We start from the raw sequence: 22,869 nt of genomic DNA on the forward strand, positions 1-22,869 counted from the left end.
TGTACTGGTACATGGTGTTAGTACTGTTAAGGTTAACAGTATTAAGACTAGTTCATGGCGTGTATATTGGTAAGGTCTACATGGTGTTTGTATTGCTAAGGTCTACAGTATATGGACTGGTCCCTGATGTGTATATTGCTAAGGTCTACAGTATATGGACGGGTACATGATGTGTATATTGGTAAGGTTTACAGTATATGGACTGGTCCATGGTGTTTATATTGGTAAGGTCTACAGTATATGGACTGGTACATGGTGTGTATATTGGTAAGGTCTACAGTATATGGACTGGTACATGGTGTGTATATTGCTAAGGTCTACAGTATATGGACTGGTACATGGTGTTTGTATTGGTAAGGTCTGTATTTTTGGACTGTTACACGGTGTTTGAATTTGTAAGGTCTACAGTATATGTACTGGTACATGGTGTTAGTACTGTTAAGGTTAACAGTATTAAGACTAGTTCATGGCGTGTATATTGGTAAGGTCTACATGGTGTTTGTATTGCTAAGGTCTACAGTATATGGACTGGTCCCTGATGTGTATATTGCTAAGGTCTACAGTATATGGACGGGTACATGATGTGTATATTGCTAAGGTCTACAGTATATGGACTGGTACATGATGTGTATATTGCTAAGGTCTACAGTATATGGACTGTTACACGGTGTTTGAATTTGTAAGGTCTATAGTATATGGACTGGTACATGGTGTTTGTATTGGTAAGGTCTACAGTATATGGACTGGTCCCTGATGTGTATATTGCTAAGGTCTACAGTATATGGACTGTTACATGGTGTTTGAATTTGTAAGGTCTACAGTATATGGACTGGTACATGGTGTTTGTACTGTTAAGGTTAACAGTATTAAGACTAGTTCATGGCGTGTATATTGGTAAGGTTTACATGGTGTTTGAATTTGTAAGGTCTACAGTATATGGACTGGTCCCTGATGTGTATATTGCTAAGGTCTACATTATATGGACTGGTATATGGTTTGTATATTGGTAAGGTCTACAGTATATGGACTGGTACATGGTGTTTGTATTGGTAAGGTCTACAGTATATGGACTGGTACATGATGTGTATATTGCTAAGGTCTACAGTATATGGACTGGTCCATGGTGTTTCTATTGGTAAGGTCTACAGTATATGGACTGGTACATGGTGTATGTATTGGTAAGGCCTACAGTATATGGACTGGTAATGATGTTTGTATTGGTACGGTCTACAGCATATGGACTGGTACATGATGTGTATATTGGTAAGGTCTACAGTATATGGACTGGTACATGGTGTATGTATTGGTAAGGCCTACAGTATATGGACTGGTACATGGTGTGTTTATTGGTTATGTCTACAGCGTATGGACTGGTACATCGTTTGTATATTGGTAAGGCCTACAGTATATGGACTGGTACATGGTGTGTATATTGGCAAGGTCTACAGTATATGGACTGGTACATGGTGTGTATATTGGTTATGTCTACAGTATATGGACTGGTTCATGGTGTTTGTATTGGTAAGGCCTACTGTAGATGGACTGGTACATGGTGATTGTATTGGTAATGTCTACAGAATATGGACTGGAACATGGTGTTTGTATTGGTAAGGTCTACAGTATATGGACTGGTCCATGGTGTTTGAATTGGTAAATTCTACAGTATATGGACTTTTAAATGGTGTGTATATTGGTAAGATCTACATTATATGGACTGGTACTTGGTGTTTCTATTGGTAAGGTCTACAGTATATGGACTGGTCCATGGTGTTTCTATTGGTAAGGTCTACAGTATATGGACAGGTACATGGTGTGTATATTGGTAAGGTCTACAGTATATGGACTGGTACATGGTGTGTATATTGGTAAGGTCTACAGTATATGGACTGGTACATGGTGTGTATATTGGTAAGGTCTACAGTATATGGACAGGTACATGGTGTGTATATTGGTAAGGTCTACAGTAGATGGACTGGTACATGGTGTGTATATTGGTAAGGTCTACAGTATATGGACAGGTACATGGTGTGTATATTGGTAAGGTCTACAGTAGATGGACTGGTACATGGTGTGTATATTGGTAAGGTCTACAGTATATGGACTGGTACATGGTGTGTATATTGGTAAGGTCTACAGTGTATGGACAGGTACATGGTGTGTGTATTGGTTAGGTCTAAGTATATGGACTAGTACATGGTGTGTATATTGGTAAGGTCTACAGTATATGGACTGGTACATGGTGTTTGTATTGGTAAGGTCTACTGTAGATGGACTGGTACATGGTGTGTATATTGGTAAGGTATACAGTATTTGGACTGGTACGTGGTGTGTATATTGGTAAGGTCTATAGTGTATGGAATGGTACATGGTGTGTATATTGGTAAGGTATACAGTATATGGACTGGTACATGGTGTGTATATTGGTTAGGTCTACAGTATATGGACTGGTACATGGTGTTTGCATTGGTAAGGTCTACAGTATATGTACTGGTACATGGTTTTTCTATTGGTAAGGTCTACAGTATATGGACTGGTACATGGCGTTTGTATTGGTAAGGTCTACAGTATATGGACTGGTACATGGCGTTTGTATTGGTAAGGTCTACAGTATATGGACTGGTACATGGTGTTTCTATTGGTATGGTCTACAGTATATGGACTGGTACATGGTGTGTATATTTGTAAGATCTACAGTATATGGACTGGTACATGGTGTTTTTATTGGTAAGGTCTACAGTATATGGACAGGTACATGGTGTGTATATTGATAAGGTCTACAGTATTTGGACTGGTACATGATGTGTATATTGGTAAGGTCTACAGTATATGGACTGGTACATGGTGTGTGTATTGGTAAGGTCTACAGTATATTGACTGGTAATGGTGTTTGTTTGTTCTAAAGCTAACAAACTTTTATCCGTCAGCTGACCAAATACACACCACCAGCAGTACCACAGCAACCAGCCATCCAGCCAGGCAGACCCAGCGCCAGGCCTAGGTGGGTCAGTCGTTGACTGTGTGCCTGGCCAGGTGCCAGCAGGACGTGTGCAGGGAGGTATGGCATGGCCAGGGCCCTCTGGGCTGGAGGCATTGAGGAGCAGTGGAGGCATTCAGCTTGTGGTGAATGTGCCTTTGTCTGGGAGCGGCGTGCCAGGCTAGCTTTTAATTAGGCAGCTCTTTGTGACAGGCCTCTCAACATCAAGTGGGCTGGTGGACTCATTAACCTGACTACAGCAAATAAAGCAGGCAGGCACAAGAGACGCCTATGATAGCACACTTAAGGCTGCTATGCTGCCGCCGCTCGCTGCTGTATCCCCCGTTTCCTCCCTCCCCTCTCTCTCTCTCTCTCTCTGGTCTCCCAGGCTTAGGGGGATGTGCAGCAGGATCAGACTGGCCTAGATCACAGGGATGTGGAGGGTGTTAACTCTCTCTGTGGTTCAACCTGGTTCTGGAATACAGGTTGATCTGATGTGGTGCAACCTAGTCGTGTTTGAATACAGGTTGATCTGATGTGGTGCAACCTGGTCGTGTTTGAATACAGGTTGATCTGATGTGGTGCAACCTGGTCGTGTTGGAATACAGGTTGATCTGATGTGGTGCAACCTGGTCGTGTTGGAATACAGGTTGATCTGATGTGGTGCAACCTGGTCGTGTTGGAATACAGGTTGATCCGATGTAGCAGGTGATCATACTTCACCTTGGCAGGTGTTGGCGGTTGGTTGCATCATGCATCAACAATATCAGTGTGACACTTACATTTACTGAGTCTAACAATAAATAGCACATTCCATCCTCTGTGTGGGTGTGTGTGTATGTGTGTATGAGTACAGTACATGCAGCATCGCTCTGAAAACAGAGGAAGCTGACTGTATTGCAACACACATTCCCATAATGTGACGTGATAAACTGGAGCCAAATCTGCTCTGGCTCCATGGAGACAGTAAGAGGAATGAACTGTGGTTCGACTTTAGCTGTACTGTAGCGTAGTAGTGAAAGTCACATATAGCCACTGAATAATGGATCCATCATAGAATGTGAACCAGAAATAGCTGTGTGTGCCATTCATCTAGCTGCACTGGTGAACAGGCAAGGACAGGTCAGGCCCCACAATCTCATCTAACATTACCATGTACCATGTTGTTTTCTATTTCTCCTGAGTATTACTCTCTGAATATCCCTCTTAGTTATTAACAGTGCTGCATTATGGATTATGGGCATAGACTGTCCAGATTTTGATTGGATGTTAATGTCATGTAGTGTTTGATGCATGGTCTTTGAGATTGCTCAAGCATTTGATCAGGTGGCTTGTATGTAGATTAGACTCATTAGATATTCCCTACACTATTCTTCACCGTGTTTCCTCCACATTCATTTTACCACCCCTCATTGTCCTCAGGCGCACAGTAAATGATTTTAATCTGGTTATGCTGTACAGGCTGCGCTCGATAAGCCTTGCACAGTATTATACAGCAAGAGGAGAAGAGGGGAGCTAACATTACAGATCACTAATAGTGTCAGAGGCTCATTTTCTAAAGAGGAATATTCACACCAACATCAAAGGGGATAGCGCTCCTGACACTGAGAAATTGCAGATGAGGTTTCATTAATTAAGAAGGCCTCTAATGTTTATTTAAATGAAATTTACTGTTGCATTATTGATTCGCTGCCGCAAAATTATCTGACACGATGCACATGAATTGCGAGCAGCGGCTCTCTGATGGTTTAGGCAGGCAGGCGGTGGTGTGTGTGTGAGTGTGTGTGTGAGTGTGAGTGTGGTGTGTGTATGTGAGTGTCACTGGTAAGGGGGAGGGTGGGGTGGGGCGCGGGGGGGATCTAAGTACGGTAAAACTGTGATTTGAGGGGGGGGGGGTACGATACGTGTGCACGTCCTAGGCCCCAGGATGTGGGCGTGTGAAGGAGGGATGTCTTTGTTTGCATTGAACCTGCTGATGATAGGGTTGGGATGTACAGAAATCACTGCTGCTGTTGCTGCTACTGATGCTTTTCCTGCAGGCCTCAGCTGGGAAATAAAGGAATGTTCTATTTCTGTTTATTTGGTAGTGGAAGATGGCAGAGTGATGCCAAAATGTTGGTGTTTTACGCAATAGATTATTGGGAGTTTATATATACAGTACCTTCAGAAAGTATTCAGACCACTTGACTTTTTCCACATTTTGTTACATTATAGCCTCAATCTAAATTAGATTTAAAAAATAATTCTTATCAATCAAATTTATTTATAAAGCCCTTTTTACATCAGCCGACGTCACAAAGTGCTGTACAGAAACCCAGCCTAAAACCCCAAACAGCAATGCAGATGTAGAATCTACACACAATTTCACATTTACATAAGTATTCAGACCCTTCACTCAGTACTTTGTTGAACATCCTTTGGCAGCGATTAAAGCGTTAAGTCTTCTTGGGTATGTTGCCACAAGCTTGGCACACCAGTATTTGGGGAGTTTCTCCCATTCTCTTCTGCAGATCCTTTTAAGCTCTGTCAGGTTGGATGGGGAGCGTTGCTGCACAGCTATTTTCAGATCCTACCAGAGACGCTAAATCGGGTTCAAGTCCAGGCTCTGGCTGGGCCACTCAAGGACATTCAGAGACTTGTCCCAAAGCCACTCCTGCATTGTCTTCAAATCAAATCAAACGTTATTTGTCACATACACATGGTTAGCAGGTGTTAATGAAAGGGTAGCGAAATGCTTGTGCTTCTAGTTCCTAGTTCCGTCCATGCAGTAATATCTAACAAGTAATCTACCAATTCCACAACAACTACCTTGTACACACAAGTGTAAAGGAATGAATACGAATATGTACATAAACATATATAAATGGGTGATGGCCGAACGGCATAGGCAAGATGTAGTAGATGGTATGGAGTACAGTATATACATATGAGATGAGTATTGTAGGGTATGAAAACATATAAAGCAGCATTGTTTAAGGTGGCTAGTGATACATTACATCAGGATGGCAAGATGCAGTAGATGGTATAGAGTACAGTATATACATATGAGATGAGTAATGTAGGTTATGAAAACATTATATAAAGTGGCATTGTTTAAAGTGGCTAGTGATACATCTAATTACATCAAGATGGCAAGATGCAGTAGATGGTATGGCGTACAGTATATACATATGAGATGAATAATGTAGGTTATGTAAACATTATCTAATATAAAGTGGCAAGTGATAAATTGATTACATTAATTTTCCCATTATTAAAGTGGCTTGAGTTGAGTCAGTATGTTGGCAGCAGCCACTCAATGTTAGTGATGGCTGTTTAACAGTCTGATGGCCTTGAGATAGAAGCTGTTTTTCAGTCTCTCGGTTCCAGCTTTGATGCACCTGTACTGACCTCGCCTTCTGGATGTTAGCGGGGTGAACATGCAGTGGCTCGGGTGGTTGCTGTCCTTGATGATCTTTTTGGCCTTCCTGTGACATCGGGTGGTGTAGGTGTCCTGGAGGGCAGGTAGTTTGCACCCGGTGATGCGTTGTGCAGACCTCACTACCCTCTGGAGAGCCTTCCGGTTATGGGCGGAGCAGCTGCCGTACCAGGCGGTGATACAGCCTGACAGGATGCTCTCAATTGTGCATCTGTAAAAGTTGGAGTGTTTTTGGTGACAAGCCGAATTTCTTCAGCCTCCTGAGGTTGAAGAGGCGCTGCTGCGCCTTCTTCACCACGCTGTCTGTGTGGGTGGACCATTTCAGTTTGTCCGTGATGTGTACGCCGAGGAACTTAAAACTCTCCACCCTCTCCACTACTGTCCCGTCAATGTAGATAGGGGGCTGCTCCTTCTGCTGTTTCCTGAAGTCCACGATAATCTCTTTTGTTTTGTTTACATTGAGGGTGAGGTTATTTTCCTGACACCACACTCCGAGGGCCCCCACCTCCTCCCTGTAGGCCGTCTTGTCGTTGTTGGTAATCAAGCCTACCACTGTAGTGTCGTCTGCCAACTTGATGACTGAGTTGGATGCGTGCATGGCCACGCAGTCGTGGGTGAACAGGGAATACAGAAGAGGGCTGAGAACGCACCCTTGTGGGGACCCAGTGTTGAGGATCAGCGGGGTGGAGATGTTGTTACCTACCCTCACCACCTGGGGACGGCCCGTCAGGAAGTCCAGGACCCAGTTGCACAGGGCGGGGTCGAGACCCAGGGTCTCGAGCTTAATGACGAGTTTGGAGGGTACTATGGTGTTAAATGCTGAGCTGTAATCGATGAACAGCATTCTTACATAGGTATTCCTCTTGTCCAGATGGGTTAGGGCAGTGTGATGGCGATTGCGTCGTCTGTGGACCTATTGGGTCGGTAAGCAAATTGGAGTGGGTCTAGGGTGTCAGGTAAGGTGGAGGTGATATGGTCCTCGACTAGTCTCTCAAAGCACTTCATGATGACGGAAGTGAGTGCTACAGGGCGGTAGTCATTTAGCTCAGTTACCTTAGCTTTCTTGGGAGCAGGAACAATAGTGGCCCTCTTGAAACATGTGGGGACAGCAGACTGGGATAAGGATTGATTGAATATGTCTGTAAACACACCAGCCAGCTGGTCTGCGCATGCTCTGAGGACGCGGCCGGGAATGCCGTCTGGGCCTGCAGCCTTGCGAGGGTTAACACGTTTAAATGTTTTACTCACGTTGGCTGCAGTGAAGGAGAGCCCGCAGGTTTTGGTAGCGGGCCGTGTTAGTGGCACTGTATTGTCCTCAAAGCGAGCAAAAAAGTTGTTTCGTCTGTCTGGGAGCAAGGCATCGTGATCCGCAACGGGGCTGGTTTTTCTTTTGTAGTCCGTGATTGACTGTAGACCCTGCCACATACCTCTTGCGTCTGAGCCGTTGAATTGCGACTCCACTTTGTCTCTGTACTGACGCTTAGCTTGTTTGATTGCCTTGCGGAGGGAATAGCTACACTGTTTATATTCGGTCATGTTTCTGGTCACTTTGCCCTGATTAAAAGCAGTGGTTCCCTGTGGCTCAGTTGGTAGAGCATGGTGTTTGCAACGCCAGCATGGTGTGTGCAACGCCAGGGTTGTAGGTTCGATCCCCACAGGGGGCCAGTACAATTTATTTTTTAAATGAATGAAATGAAATATATGCATTCACTACTGTAAGTCGCTCTGGATAAGAGCGTCTACTAAATGACTAAAATATAAAATGGTTCGCGCGTTCAGTTTTGCGCGAATGCTGCCATCAATCCACGGTTTCTGGTTGGGGAATGTTTTAATAGACACTGTTGGTACGACATCACCGATGCACTTATTAATGAACTCGCACACCGAGTCAGCGTATTCGTCAATGTTGTTGTTCGCAGCAATGCGGAACATATCCTAGTCCACGTGATTGAAGCAATCTTGAAGCGTGGATTGGTCGGACCAGCGTTGAACAGACCTGAGAGTGGGAGCTTCCTGTTTTAGTTTCTGTCTATTGCTGGGAGCAACAAAATGGAGTCGTGGTCAGCTTTTCCAAAGGCAGGGCGGGAGAGGGCCTTATATGCGTCGCGGAAGTTAGAATAACAGTGGTCTAGGGTTTTGCTACCCCTGGTAGTACAACCGATATGCTGATAGAATTTGGGGAGCCTTGTTTTCAGATTAGCCTTGTTAAAATCCCCGGCTACAATAAATGCAGCCTCAGGATATGTGGTTTCCAGTTTACATAGAGTCCAATGACGTTCTTTCAGGGCCGTCGATGTGTCTGCTTGGGGGGGATATACACGGCTGTGATTATAATCGAAGAGAATTCTCTTGGTAGATAATGCGGTCGGCATTTGATAGTGAGGAATTCTAAGTCAGGTGAACAAAATGACTTGAGTTCACACCCCCACCCTTCTTCTTACCAGAGAGATGCTTGTTTCTGTCGGCGGATGCGTGAAGAAACCAGGTGGCTGTACCGACTCAGATAGCGTGTCTCGAGTGAGCCATGTTTCCGTGAAACAAAGAACGTTACAGTCTCGGATGTCTCTCTGGAATGCTACCCTTGCTCGGATTTCGTCTACCTTGTTGTCAAGAGACTGGAGATTGGCGAGTAGTATGCTCGGGAGCGGTGCGCGATGTGCCCCTCTACGGAGCCTGACCAGAAGACCGCTCCATCTGCCGCTTGTTCTACGACGCCGTTGTTTTGGCTCGCCGGCTGGGATCCGATCCATTGTCCTGAGTGGTGGTCCAAACAGAGGATCCGCTTCGGGAAAGTCATATTCCTGGTCGTAATGTTGGTGAGTTGACGTTGCTCTTATATCCATTAGTTCCTCCCGACTGTATGTAGTAAAACCTAAGATTACCTGGGGTAACAATGTAAGAAATAACACATAAAAAAGCAAAATACTGCATAGTTTCCTAGGAACACGAAGCGAGGCGGCCATCTTTGTCGGCGCGGGAGGATTTTGGCTGTGTGCTTAGGGTCATTGTACTGTTGGAAAGTGAACCTTCACCCCAGTCTGAGGTCCTGAGCGCTCTGGAGCAGGTTTTCATCAACGACCTCTCTGTACTTTGCTCCGTTCATCTTTTCCTCGATCCTAACTAGTCTCCCAGTCCCTGCCGCTGAAAAACATCCCCACCACATGATGCTGCCACCACCATGCTTCACCATAGGGATGGTGCCAGGTTTCCTCCAGATGTGATACTTGGCATTCAGGCCAAAGAGTTCAATCTTGGTTTCATCAGACCAGAGAATCTTGTTTCTCATGGCTGTCATATGCCTTTTACTGAGGAGTGGCTTCTGTCTGGCCACTCTACCATAAAGGACTAATTGGTGGAGTGCTGCAGAGATGGTTGTCCTTCTAGAAGGTTCTCCCATTTCCACACAGGAACTCTGGAGCTCAGTCAGTGACTATTGGGTTCTTGGGCATCTCCCTGACCAAGGCCCTTCTCCCCCGATTGCTCAGTTTGGCCAGGTGGCCAGCTCTTGGAAGAGTCTTGGTGGTTCCAAACTTCTTCCATTTAAGAATGATGGAGGCCACTGTACTCTTGGGGACCTTTAATGCTTGCAATTTTTTTTGGTACCTTTCCCCCGATCTGTGCCTCGGCACAATCCTTTTCTGATAATTCCTTCGACCTCATGACTTGGTTTTTACTCTGACATGCACTGTCAACTGTGGGACCTTATATAGACAGGTGTGTGCCTTTCAAAATCATGTCCAATCGATTGAATTTACCACAGGTGGACTCCAATCAAGTTGTAGAAACATCTCAAGGATGATCAATGGAAACAGGATGCACCTGAGCTCAATTTCGAGTCTCATAGTAAAGGGTCTGAATACCTATGCAAATAAGGTATTTCTGGACTTTTATACATTTGCCAACATTTCTAAAAACCTGTTTTTACTTTGTCATTATGGGGTATTGTGTGTAGATTGCTGAGGATTTGTATTTATTTAGTCCATTTTAGAATAAGGCTGTAGCATAACAAAATGTGGAAAAAGTATTTCCGAGGGCACTGTACAGACTGTTTGACTCTATTTATTTTTATAGCTTCCAGTTTATTTGCCGTTAGTCAGCACCTCTACACTAAACAATGTTCTCTGGGTGTGTTCCAGCTCCAGCTTTTTAGTAAAGGAAATGCTGACATTGTTTACATTCACTCATTATTTCCTGTTATGTGTTGTCTTGCAGCTACATTTTTTTACATTTCATTTTCAAATCATACTCCCTATTTTCCTCTATAACCTGGTCATTTCTTTAAAGACTATTGAAATACACATTTTGCTACACAACATGTTATCTATTACGCTCAATTTCTATTCTAAATAGAAAGAGGGAATAATACATTTTATTGCATTATGCACAGTGCAAATTGATTGGACAGGAAAAGGCACAACGCTCGCTCATCATTAAAAATGTGTCAGTTTATTAGAGACGTTTAAAAGATTGACATTTCGATCTTCAATGACCTTCTTCAGAATCTGTCCACTGATGTCTACACATTTCTAGGTTGCACTTCTACTCACGTTGTTTGAACACATTCTATTTCTTTCCAGTGCAAATTTATTGCCAGGATTTAGAATTTGATACCCCTCAGCCAATCGGCAGGTGGAATGTCTGTAACGTAAAACCAGTGGTGTAAAGTACTTAAGTAAAAATACTTGAATGTACTAAAGTATTTTTTTGTGTATCTGTACTTACTTTACTATTTCTATTTTTGACAACTTTTACTTTTACTTCACTACATTCCTAAAGAAAATTATGTTCTTTTTACCCCATACATTTTCCCTGACACCCAAAAGTACTCGTTACATTTTGAATGTAACGAGCAGGACAGGAAAATTGTCTAATTCACACACTTATCAACATCCCTGGTCATCCCTACTGCCTCTGATCTGGTGGACTCACTAACACAAATGCTTCATTTGTAAATTATGAATGTTGGAGAGTGCTCTTGGCTATCTGTAAATAAAAAAGGAATTTAAAATGTATTTATACTTTTACTTTGACTTTTGATACTTAAGTATATTTTAGCAATGACGCACCTCAGCCCCGAGTCTCCAGCGACGCACCTCAGCCCCGAGTCTCCAGCGACGCACCTCAGCCCCGAGTCTCCAGCGACGCACCTCAGCCCCGAGTCTCCAGCGACGCACCTCAGCCCCGAGTCTCCAGCGACGCACCTCAGCCCCGAGTCTCCAGCGACGCACCTCAGCCCCGAGTCTCCAGCGACGCACCTCAGCCCCGAGTCTCCAGCGACGCACCTCAGCGGGGGTGGGCAGGTTAGAATGGGGACTAAGGCCGGAGCCAGAGCCACCTCCGTGGTTGGAGGGGGGGTGTAGCACGGGAGCTGTCGTTGACGGTGGCCACCCTCCCTTCCTTCCCTTTAAGTTTGGGGGTATTTTTGTGGGGTTTTTGTGTTTAGGTGCATTCGGGGTCTGCACCTTGGGTACTGTCACGTCCTGTCCAGTAAAAGGGGTTATTTGTTATTGTAGTTTGGTCAGGGCGTGGCAGGGGGGTGTTTGGTTTGTGTGTTTCGGGGTTTTTGGTTTATGTTCTAGATTATCTATTTCTATGTGTTTATCTAGCTTGTCTATTTCTATGTTAGTTTTGTCAATTACCTCCAATTAGAGGCAGCTGGTTGTTGTTATCTCTGATTGGAGGCCATATTTAGTTGTGTGTGTTTTCACTTGTGTTTGTGGGTGGTTGTTTCCAGTATAGTCTGTGCACCTTATTGGACTGTTTTCATCGTTTGTTTTGTTTAAGTGTTTTTCCTTCAATAAAGAAGATGATAAATATACCCGCTGCATTTTGGTCCACTCCTTACGACAAACGTTACACTTAAGTATATTTAAAACCAAATACTTATAGACTTTTACTCAAGTAGTATTTTACTGGGTGACTCACTTTTACTTGAGTTATTTTCTATTAAGGTATCTTTACTTTTACTCAAGTATGAAAATTGGGTACTTTTTCCACCACTGTGTAAACCGGTTTAGTGACATTTCTCTCCCATTGTTCCCAAGGGCAGATCAAGGAGAGCAGTCTAGCCACACATCCCTGAATGCCCGAGGGTGTGTGTGTATGCTTGTGCATGCACTATAGAAGGGCTAATATGCAGCAATTTGTCAACAGAACACACCTAGATGAATGGTTGTTATTGACAGGTACACAACAAGGGCTGCAGAGAAGACCAAAGGAAAGTAAAGGATAGCCTTGTTGGGATGCCCACTCTTTCTCATTTCCTGTAATAGACTTCTTGAAGTTTTACAATGAGATTTAGGTTGAACCACTCTGTTTCAGCACTCTGATAATATCTTTACCCCTTTCTCCTGTCTATAGCATAGTTGTAGAGCATAAGAGTCACACACATGCACGCACACACACACACACACACACACACACACACACACACACACACACACACACACACACACACACACACACACACACACACACACACACACACACACACACACACACACACACACACACGGTAGAGAGGGCCTTGACTATATTTCCAGACTCTCTTGTGTGTTCACAGTAAAATATTGGAGTGAAGCCAGTATATAAATCACCATGACATTTCTCAGGCTGATACTAATAAAACCCTGTATATCTCCAGTACTACTGCCCTCTATCTCCTATACGATTTATCTGAGCCGCAGCAAACAACATTTTATTTTTATGAAACTGTGGATGAGATTATGAGACTTCTTTGAAAAGGGATTTTGAAAATGTAAGTTGATTCAGTGCTCTATGTATATGGTTGTCTGATAAATGAATACTCCGCATAATTTCCTCTGATTCCTCATATACAGTTGAAGTCGGAAGTTTACATACACCTTAGCCAAATACATTTAAACTCAGTTTTTCACAATTCCTGACATTTAATCCTAGTAAAAATTCCCTGACCTAAGTCAGTTAGGATCACCACTTTATTATATAAATGTGAAATGTCAGAATAATAATAGAGAGAATGATTTATATCAGCTTTTATTTCTTTCATCACATTCCCAGTGGGTCAGAAGTTTACATACACTCAATTAGTATTTGGTAGCATTGCCTTTAAATTGTTTAACTTGGGTCAAACGTTTTGGGTAGCCTTCCACAAGCTTCCCACAATAAGTTGGGTGAATTTTGTCCCATTCCTCCTGACAGAGCTGGTTTAACTGAGTCAGGTTTGTAGGCCTCCTTGCTCGCACACACTTTTTCAGTTCTGCCCACAAATTTTCGATAGGATTGAGGTCAGGGCTTTGTGATGGCCACTCCAATACCTTGACTTTGTTGTCCTTAAGCCATTTTGCCACAACTTTGGAGTATGCTTGGGGTCATTGTCCATTTGGAAGACCCATTTGCAACCTAGCTTTAACTTCCTGACTGATGTCTTGAGATGTTGCTTCAATATATCCACATCATTTTCCTATCTCATGATGCCATCTATTTTGTGAAGTGCACCAGTCCCTCCTGCAGCAAAGCACCCCCACAACATGATGCTGCCACCCCCGTGCTTCATGGTTGGGATGGTGTTCTTCCGCTTGCAAGCATCCCCTTTTTCCTCCAAACATAACGATGGTCATTATGGCCAAACAGTTCTATTTTTGTTTCATCAGACCAGAGTACATTTCTTCAAAAAGTACCATCTTTGTCCCCATGTGCAGTTGCAAACCGTAGTCTGGCTTTTTTATTGCAGTTTTGGAGCAGTGGCTTCTTCCTTGCTGAGCGGCCTTTCAGGTTATGTCGATATAGGACTCGTTTTACTGTGGGTATAGATAATTTTGTACCTGTTTCCTCCAGCATCTTCACAAGGTCCTTTGCTGTTGTTCTGGGGTTGATTTGCACTTTTTGCACCAAAGTATGTTCATCTCTAGGAGACAGAAGGCGTCTCCTTCCTGAGCAGTATGATGGCTGCATGGTCCCATGGTGTTTATACTTGTGTACTATTGTTTGTATCGATGAACGTGGTACCTTCAGGCATTTGGAAATTGCTCCCAAGGATGAACCAGACTTGTGGAGGTCTACAATTGTTTTCTGAGGTCTTGGCTGATTTCTTTTGATTTTCCCATGATGTCAAGCAAAGAGGCACTGAGTTTGAAGGTACACAGGTACACCTCCAATTGACTCAAATAATGTCAATTAGCTTATCAGAAGCTTCTAAAGCCATGACATAATTTTCTGGAATTTTCCAAGCTGTTTAAAGGCCTAGTGTATGTCAACTTCTGATCCACTGGAATTGTGATACAGTGAATTATAAGTGAAATAATCTGTCTGTAAACAATTGTTTGAAAAATTACTTGTGTCATGCACAAAGTAGATGTCCTAACCGACTTGCCAAAACTATAGTTTGTTAACAAGAAATATGTTGAGTGGTTGAAAAACAAGTTTGAATGACTCCAACCTAAGTGTATGTAAACTTCCGACTTCAACTGTAAGCTTTGGAAAAGGAAAAAAGGAAATAGCTTGAATTGGCAGGTTCGCAGTACATTATCAATACATTAATACATACTGTAATTGCACAGTAATATTTACTGACATTTTTAAAGGAGAAGTGTTTCAAGTCTCCCTGTCAAGAGGGTATTTTTCAATCAAATTTTATTTAATTTACAAAGCACTTCACAATGTGCCCAACAATCCACAGAAAATGACAAAGGTCAAAGTAGCTGTAGGCCACTTCATTAGTAGGGGACATATTATGATAATTGAATGATTGGTCTCCTTAGTGTATGCAACATTGAGATATACAGGTTTTTTCCTTTTCTATTTATATGGTGTGCAGTGATATTAGCTTCAAAGACTGAGCCGTGAGTCTCTCTCTGTGACAAAGATGAAACTGGTTCTCCTCTTCTACTGCCTTGGAGCAGTGTGACGGCAGGAAGGCAGACAGGCAGACAGGCAGACAGGCAGGGAGGCAGGCAGGGAGGCAGGCAGGGAGGAGGGCAGGCAGGCAGGGCGCTGTGGTAAGACATTCTGCCATCTGTGCAGGTACTCTGCTCTGCTCCACACCCCTCCACCCCTGAGCTACCTCTCTCTGCAGAGGTGTGTGTATGTGTGTGTCCTCTCTCAGTCATAGCTGTTGTTCAGACAGTCCTGCACCTCTTTTCTTACTGTTAAACTTCCTCTCTCGCTCGCACACACACACACACACACACACACACACACACACACACACACACACACACACACACACACACACACACACACACACACACCTGTTGAACACCCATTCTGTCCATCATTGGCCTTGGCATGCACAGCCTGTACCCCTGCCAAAGGATACGCCAGTGTGTGTGTGTGTGTACTTTTGTGAGCAAGTGTGTTTTTCTGTGTGTGATTATGGAGAAAGAGAGAGAGAGAGAGGTAGTGTGTGGCGGGTAATGGATGACATTGTGAGCCAACAGGCAGAGGTCACACTCACTGGGCACAGACCCAAACTATATTATCGACTGGGGAGTTGGCAGCCTGCTCTTCTGTGCTGCTTCTGCCCACACACACTGCCACTCACACACTACCACACACACACTGCCACACACACACACACACACACACACACACACACACACACACACACACACACACACACACACACACACACACACACACACACACACACACACACACACACACACACACACACACACACACACACACACACTGCTGCCATACTAAACCCTCTTTCCACCTTGAATTTAACAAATGCAGCTCACTTGAAATATAGATTTTACACAATATATACAAATTGGTGGCTAGTAATAAAAACATTCCATTCCCATAGAAAATAATGTATCTATTAATGGTGGTTGTTGGAATTGGTTCCCATAATCTTTGACATTTTTAGAATGTCTGTTTTCCCCCTCATTGCAATAAAAGTGTAAAATAACAGGTTTTTATATTTGTGATTGAAAATATGTCATAGTAATGAATAGCTGTAAAACAATTAGATGAGTCTTCTTTGACACTGTGCCATAGTATATTCAGTCATACTGATATGGCTATGTAGTCATGTGCTTCTTTCATACACTACATACCACTCTCAGAAAAAAAGGTTCCAAAAGGCTTTTTCAGCTGTCCCCGTAGGGTTCCAGGTTGAATCCTTTAGAGTTCCATGTAAAACCCTGTGCTAAAAGGGTTTTAAATGGAACCCAAAAGGGTTCTACCTGGAACCAAAAAGGGTTCTTCAAAGTGTACTCCTGTGGGGACAGCCGAGGAAACGTTTTAGGTTCTAGATAGAACCATTTTTTTCTAAGAGTGTAGATAATGTTCAAAAAAGCTCAACTCTAAGGACATTTTCTTGGTGTAAAATTGATTCAATAATAGCAATTGGAGTTAAACCATAAGTATTGTGTTGTCCTTTTACCATTCTTCCGTATAAAGCGAGAGAATATTCTTCCAACTTTGCAGAAATTATTTTGCAGCAAGTAATACTTCATCACAGCTTCACAGAGAGACTTGATCCACTTTAAAGCATCACATTGCATCACATTAAGCATCACGTTCATCATTTCACAGAAAACTATGTTACCATGGCTCAGTCAGATAGAATGAAAGCCATTTTGCTACACATTGATATACTGTAGGACACAATGTTACATTGATACAGGACAAACTTTTCCATTGATATAGGACATACTATTACCTTGATATAGGACACAACGTAACAATGATATAGGGCACAACGTTACATTGACAAAGGACACACTTTTACATTGATACAGAACACAATGTTACTTTGATATAGGACACAATGTTACAATGACATAGCACACAATTTTACATTGATACAGGACACACTTTCACATTGATATAGAACACAATGTTACATTGATATAGGACATTATTTTACATTGATACAGGACACACTTTAAATTTGATATAGGACACAATATTACTTTGATATAAGACATAATTTACATTGATACAGAACACACTTTCACATTGATATAGGACACAATGTGTCTTTGATATAGAACACAATATTACTTTGATATAAGACATAATTTACATTGATACAGAACACACTTTCACATTGATATAGGACACAATGTTACATCGATATATATAGGACATCATTTAACATTGATACAGGACACACTTTCACATTGATATAGGACACAATGTTACATCGATATATGACACAATATTACATTGACATATGACACAATATTACATTGATTTAGAACACAATGTTACGTCGATATAGGACACAATGTTACATTGTAATAGGACGCAATGTTATCCTGATATAGGACACAATGTTACATTGATATAGACAACAATGTTACATCGATATAGGACACAACGTTACATTATTATATTGGACAAAATGTTACATTTATATACGACACAATGTTATATTGGTAAACTGTAGTACACAATGTTACATTGATATACTGTTTTACACAATGCTATATTTATATACTGTAGGACACAATATTACATTGATATAGGACACAATGTTACATTGAATTAGAACAAAATGTTACATTGATATAGGACAAAATATTACATTGATGTATGACATACTTTTACATTGATATAGGACACAATGTTACATTTATATAGGACATCATTTTACATTGACATAGGACACAATGTTACATTGAAATAGGACACACTTTTACGTTGATATAGAACACAATGTTATTTTAATATATTGGGAAAAAAATGTACATTTATATACTCCACACTGTTACATTGAATCAAGACAGATGTTTACAGTGATATTGGACACACTGTTACATTGATATAGCACATACTTTTAAGTTGATATAGAATACAAAGTTACATTGCTATACTGTAGGACACAATTTTTCATGGATACAGGACATTCTCTTACATTGATATAGGACACAATGTTACATTGATATAGGACACAGTTTTACATTGATATAGGACAAACTGTTACATTGATATAGGACACAATGTTGCATTTATATAGGACATACTGTTACATTGAAAAAGGAGAAAATGTAACGTTTATATAAGGCACAGAGTTACATTGATATAGTAAACAATGTTAAGTTGATATAGGACACAATATTACATTGTTATAGGACAAAATGTTGCATTAATATTGGACACAGTGTTACATTGATATATGACATACTGTTACATTGATATAAGGCAATGTTATTATAACTGTCACGACTTCTGCCGAAGTCGGCTCCTCTCCTTGTTCGTGCGGCGTTCGTGTGTTCGACGTCACCAGCTTTCTAGCCATCGCCGCTCCGTTTTTCATTTATCCATTTGTTTTGTCTTGTTCCCTGCACACCTGGTTTTCATTCCCCAATCACACTGCATGTATTTATTCCTCTGTTCCCCCTCATGTCTTTGTGTGAAATTGTTTTGTGTTACGTGTCAGTGTTGATGCGCCAGACTGGTGTTCGTATATTCCGTGTTTTGTCACGAGGTATGTTTATTTGTTTGAACATAATTATTGTGACTGTTTGCGCGTTTTGCACTTTTGCCAATTGGCTGGAGGTTTTGACGCAGTGGCGTCCGTCTGTTGGTTTCTCCTGTCTCAATAAAGTGTGCGCCTGTTCACAACTCTCTGCTCTCCTGCACCTGACTCCGCTACCAGTACGCACACCATTGACAATAACTTTATTTCAACAAGGAACACAGACTGAGACCAAGGTCTCTTTTACAGCTGGGCCCTACGTATACATGTTTACATATACAGTTTAGGTACAATGATTAAGAAACTACACAAGACAAAACAAAATGATCAAAGATAACACAGAAGAAAATACAGCAGCAGATTATTGCATTTACACATAGGTTATTCCCCTAACAGCACAAGAACTTGCATTACCCGAAAGTTACAAGCAATACACAAATAAAAATCCTCCAATAAATGTTTAAAATGGGCAAGGGGGACAAGAGTCTCAAGTTTAAGTTTAGTCTGCAGGCTATTCCTTAGGCAAGGAGCGTAACAGGAAAAGGCAGCCATACCCAACTCTGTGGAAATCGCATGGGCCTCAAGTGTAATCCATGCTTGAGACCTGGTTTTTAGGAATTATAATTCTAATATTGATGAGTGATGATAAATAAGAAGGTAGTTTCTTCAGAAGAGAGCGGTACATTGATATATAGGACACAATGTTACAATGATAAATTACATATTGTCACATTGATATAAGACAGTGTTTCATTGATATAGGACACCATGTTAAATGATATAGCACACAATGTTAAATGATATAGCATACAATGTTACATTGATATAGGTAAGGGAATACCCCCATGAAATGGAAAAAATGAATGGCAACTTATTGCCATTGGGCAAAACATATACACGATCGCAAATACCACTCAAATGGACGCCAGTTCATTCAAAGCTTATGGCAACTGGCATATGGCAAATGCCAAGTGTCATACAGCAAAAATCCCAAAGACGGCGAGCGCCCTCCACTGTAAATTTTCATATTGCAAATGGACATAAAGTCAAGACGCAAAGGTCAAATTTGGAAATATAAAAAAAGAAATCAAAAATACAACTCCTTCTAAAAAAGTGCTTTCTGGTCCGTTTTTGGATTTTTGGATTTTTTTGTTGTCAATAATACATATATAACAACCATATGAACATACCTTTGTCTTATTTTATTGAGTTTGTCCATAAGGCCTATGTTTTGTTCGTTTGCAATATTTGACCATAGGAAGTCAAAAGTCAGTGAACCATGGCCAAATGGCATAAGAAATGTCCAAATGCCATACATAAGTATTGAAAGTGCCACATCAGGATGTTATGTCCATTTGCCATATACGATCATAGGAAGCCCTGTGGCTCAGTTGGTAGAGCATGGTGTTTGCGACGCCAGCATGGTGTGTGCAATACCAGGGTTGTGGGTTCGATTCCCATGGGGGGCCAGTACAATTTTTTTTTAAAATATGTATGAAATGTATGCATTCACTACTGTAAGTTGCTCTGGATAAGAGCGTCTAATAAATGACTAAAATGTAAACATGGAAGTCGGCTTCAGAACACAAAAGTCAGTGATCCATGTCCAAATGGCATTTATACTGACCAAATTATTTATATCACTATGTTAACCTCACTAGGGGGTGTGGGATGCCACCTGGCCAACATCCAGTGAAATTGCAGTGGAGAACCTTCTAGAGCCACATAACTCACCGTGGATGATCGACTTAAGCTCTAGAACAGGTATATAAAGTTTCAGAGCTCTAGGTTTGACGGTTCTTTGATAGTTTGAACGCATGTAACTATTGCAGGCTCTGTGTGTCTATTAGCCTCACACTGTGTCACTCCCTATTGACTGTGTGTGTGATTTCAGAAAATCACAGAAATCACGTAGAGCTCCAAAACCCACCTTAACCTCTTACATCTAGACGTTCCGCTAGCGGAACACCTGCTCCAATATCCAATGATGGGCGTGGCGCGAAATACAAACTCCTCTAAAATCCAAAAACTTCTATTTTTCAAACATATGACTATTTTACAGCATTTTAAAGACAAGACTCTCGTTAATCTAACCACACTGTCCGATTTCAAAAAGGCTTTACAGCGAAAGCAAAACATTACATTATGTCAGCAGAGTACCCAGACAGAAATAATCAGACACCCATTTTTCAAGCTAGCATATAATGTCACAAAAAACAAAACCACAGCTAAATGCAGCACTAACCTTTGATGATCTTCATCAGATGACAACCCTAGGACATTATGTTATACAATGCATGCATGTTTTGTTCAATCAAGTTCATATTTATATCAAAAAACAGCTTTTTTACATTAGCATGTGACGTTCAGAACTAGCATACCCCCCGCAAACATCCGGTGAATTTACTAAATTACTCACGATAAACGTTCACAAAAAACATAACAATTATTTTAAGAATTATAGATACAGAACTCCTCTATGCACTCGATATGTCCGATTTTAAAATAGCTTTTCGGTGAAAGCACATTTTGCAATATTCTCAGTAGATAGCCCAGCCATCACGGCTAGCCATTTAGACACCGACCAAGTTTAGCCCTGACCAAACTCCGATTTACTATTACAAAAGTTTGATTACCTTTGTTGTCTTCGTCAGAATGCACTCCCAGGACTGCTACTTCAATAACAAATGTTGGTTTGGTCCAAAATAATCCATCGTTATATCCAAATAGCGGCGTTTTGTTTGTGCGTTCTAGACACTATCCGAAGTGTAAATAAGGGTCACGAGCATGGCACAATTCGTGACAAAAGATTTCTAAATATTCCATTACCGTACTTCGAAGCATGACAACCGCTGTTTAAAATCAATTTTTATGCCATTTTTCTCGTAAAAAAGCGATAATATTCCGACCGGGAATCTGCGTTTAGGTAAACAGAGGAAAGAAAACAAAGCATTCGGTCGACGCGGGCACGCGCCTGAGTCTCACAGTACTGTAACCAGCCACTACCCAAATGCGCTACTTTGTTTCAACCAGAGCCTGCAAAGCCACGATTCAGCTTTTTGCCGCCTTCTGAGAGACCATGGGAGCCGTAGGAAGTGTCACGTAACAGCAGAGATCCTCTGTAATGGATAGAGATGGCAAAGAAGGCCAAGAAATGGTCAGACAGGGTACTTCCTGTACAGAATCTTCTCAGGTTTTGGCCTGCCAAATGAGTTCTGTTATACTCACAGACACCATTCAAACAGTTTTAGAAACTTTGGAGTGTTTTCTATCCAAAGCTAATAATGATATGCATATTCTAGTTTCTGGGCAGGAGTAATAATCAGATTAAATTGGGTACGTTTTTTATCCGGCTGTGAAAATACTGCCCCCTATCCATAACAGGTTAACGGATTCGTCTGAACACGACGCAACTGGATCTGTAACTTTTTTTTGGGGAAAACACATTTCTTTAACCATCACCAATTGTACATTGTACGATTTCTCATAAATTACGATAGATAAACGGCTGTTTCTTTTTTTCCTGACACCATAGGTTCATGTACTTTGACGTGAAGTGGTCAAATTAGCTCTCTATTATTGTTTTTGACCTTTCATCCCAGAAAATGGGCCTTAACTCAAAAAGTGCGGAGGCCTCGACGCTATCTTGTTTCTGGGCTAAAAACCCATTTAGCCAAACCTGTGCTCAGTCTTTTCCATTTAGGAGAAATGGCCATGTCACTTTGGTGATGTTTTGTCCATTTGCAATAAGCAACCAGTCACCATCTGGTGGAATTTACCGGGATAGCGGAAAAATGGCCAAACATTTTAAATGTGATAAAACGGAAACCAAATGTCCGAGAGTCTTATTTGATGACTTCCCGGAAGATCTGGCCCTGAGGCACAGCCTGAAGCCGTCGGCTTATTTCAAAAAACTTTGCGGACGTCTAGTAAGGGGCCGTAAATTTGCAATATGGAGATCCACATCAATCATACAGCAAATGCCATCTGCATCCCATATGTAGGACATACTTTTACATTGATAGAGGAAACACTTTTACATTGAAATAGGACACAATGCTA

General features: G+C 41.7%; 1 long non-coding RNA gene across 1 annotated transcript in view; it reads left to right on the forward strand.

Moving 5' to 3' along the window:
- LOC145865780 (uncharacterized) overlaps positions 1 to 12,210 on the forward strand; it is a 34,273-nt gene extending 22,063 nt beyond the window's left edge. The window contains exon 2 of the long non-coding RNA XR_014383086.1: positions 11,438 to 12,210. This is a non-coding gene — a long non-coding RNA (uncharacterized LOC145865780). The remainder of the gene's footprint in view (positions 1 to 11,437) is intronic.
- The last annotated feature ends 10,659 nt before the right edge of the window (positions 12,211 to 22,869 follow it).

The sequence above is a fragment of the Salmo salar genome, chromosome 29 (assembly GCF_965601325.2).
Source record: "Salmo salar chromosome 29, fSalSal1, whole genome shotgun sequence".
Taxonomy (NCBI): Eukaryota; Metazoa; Chordata; class Actinopteri; order Salmoniformes; family Salmonidae; genus Salmo; species Salmo salar.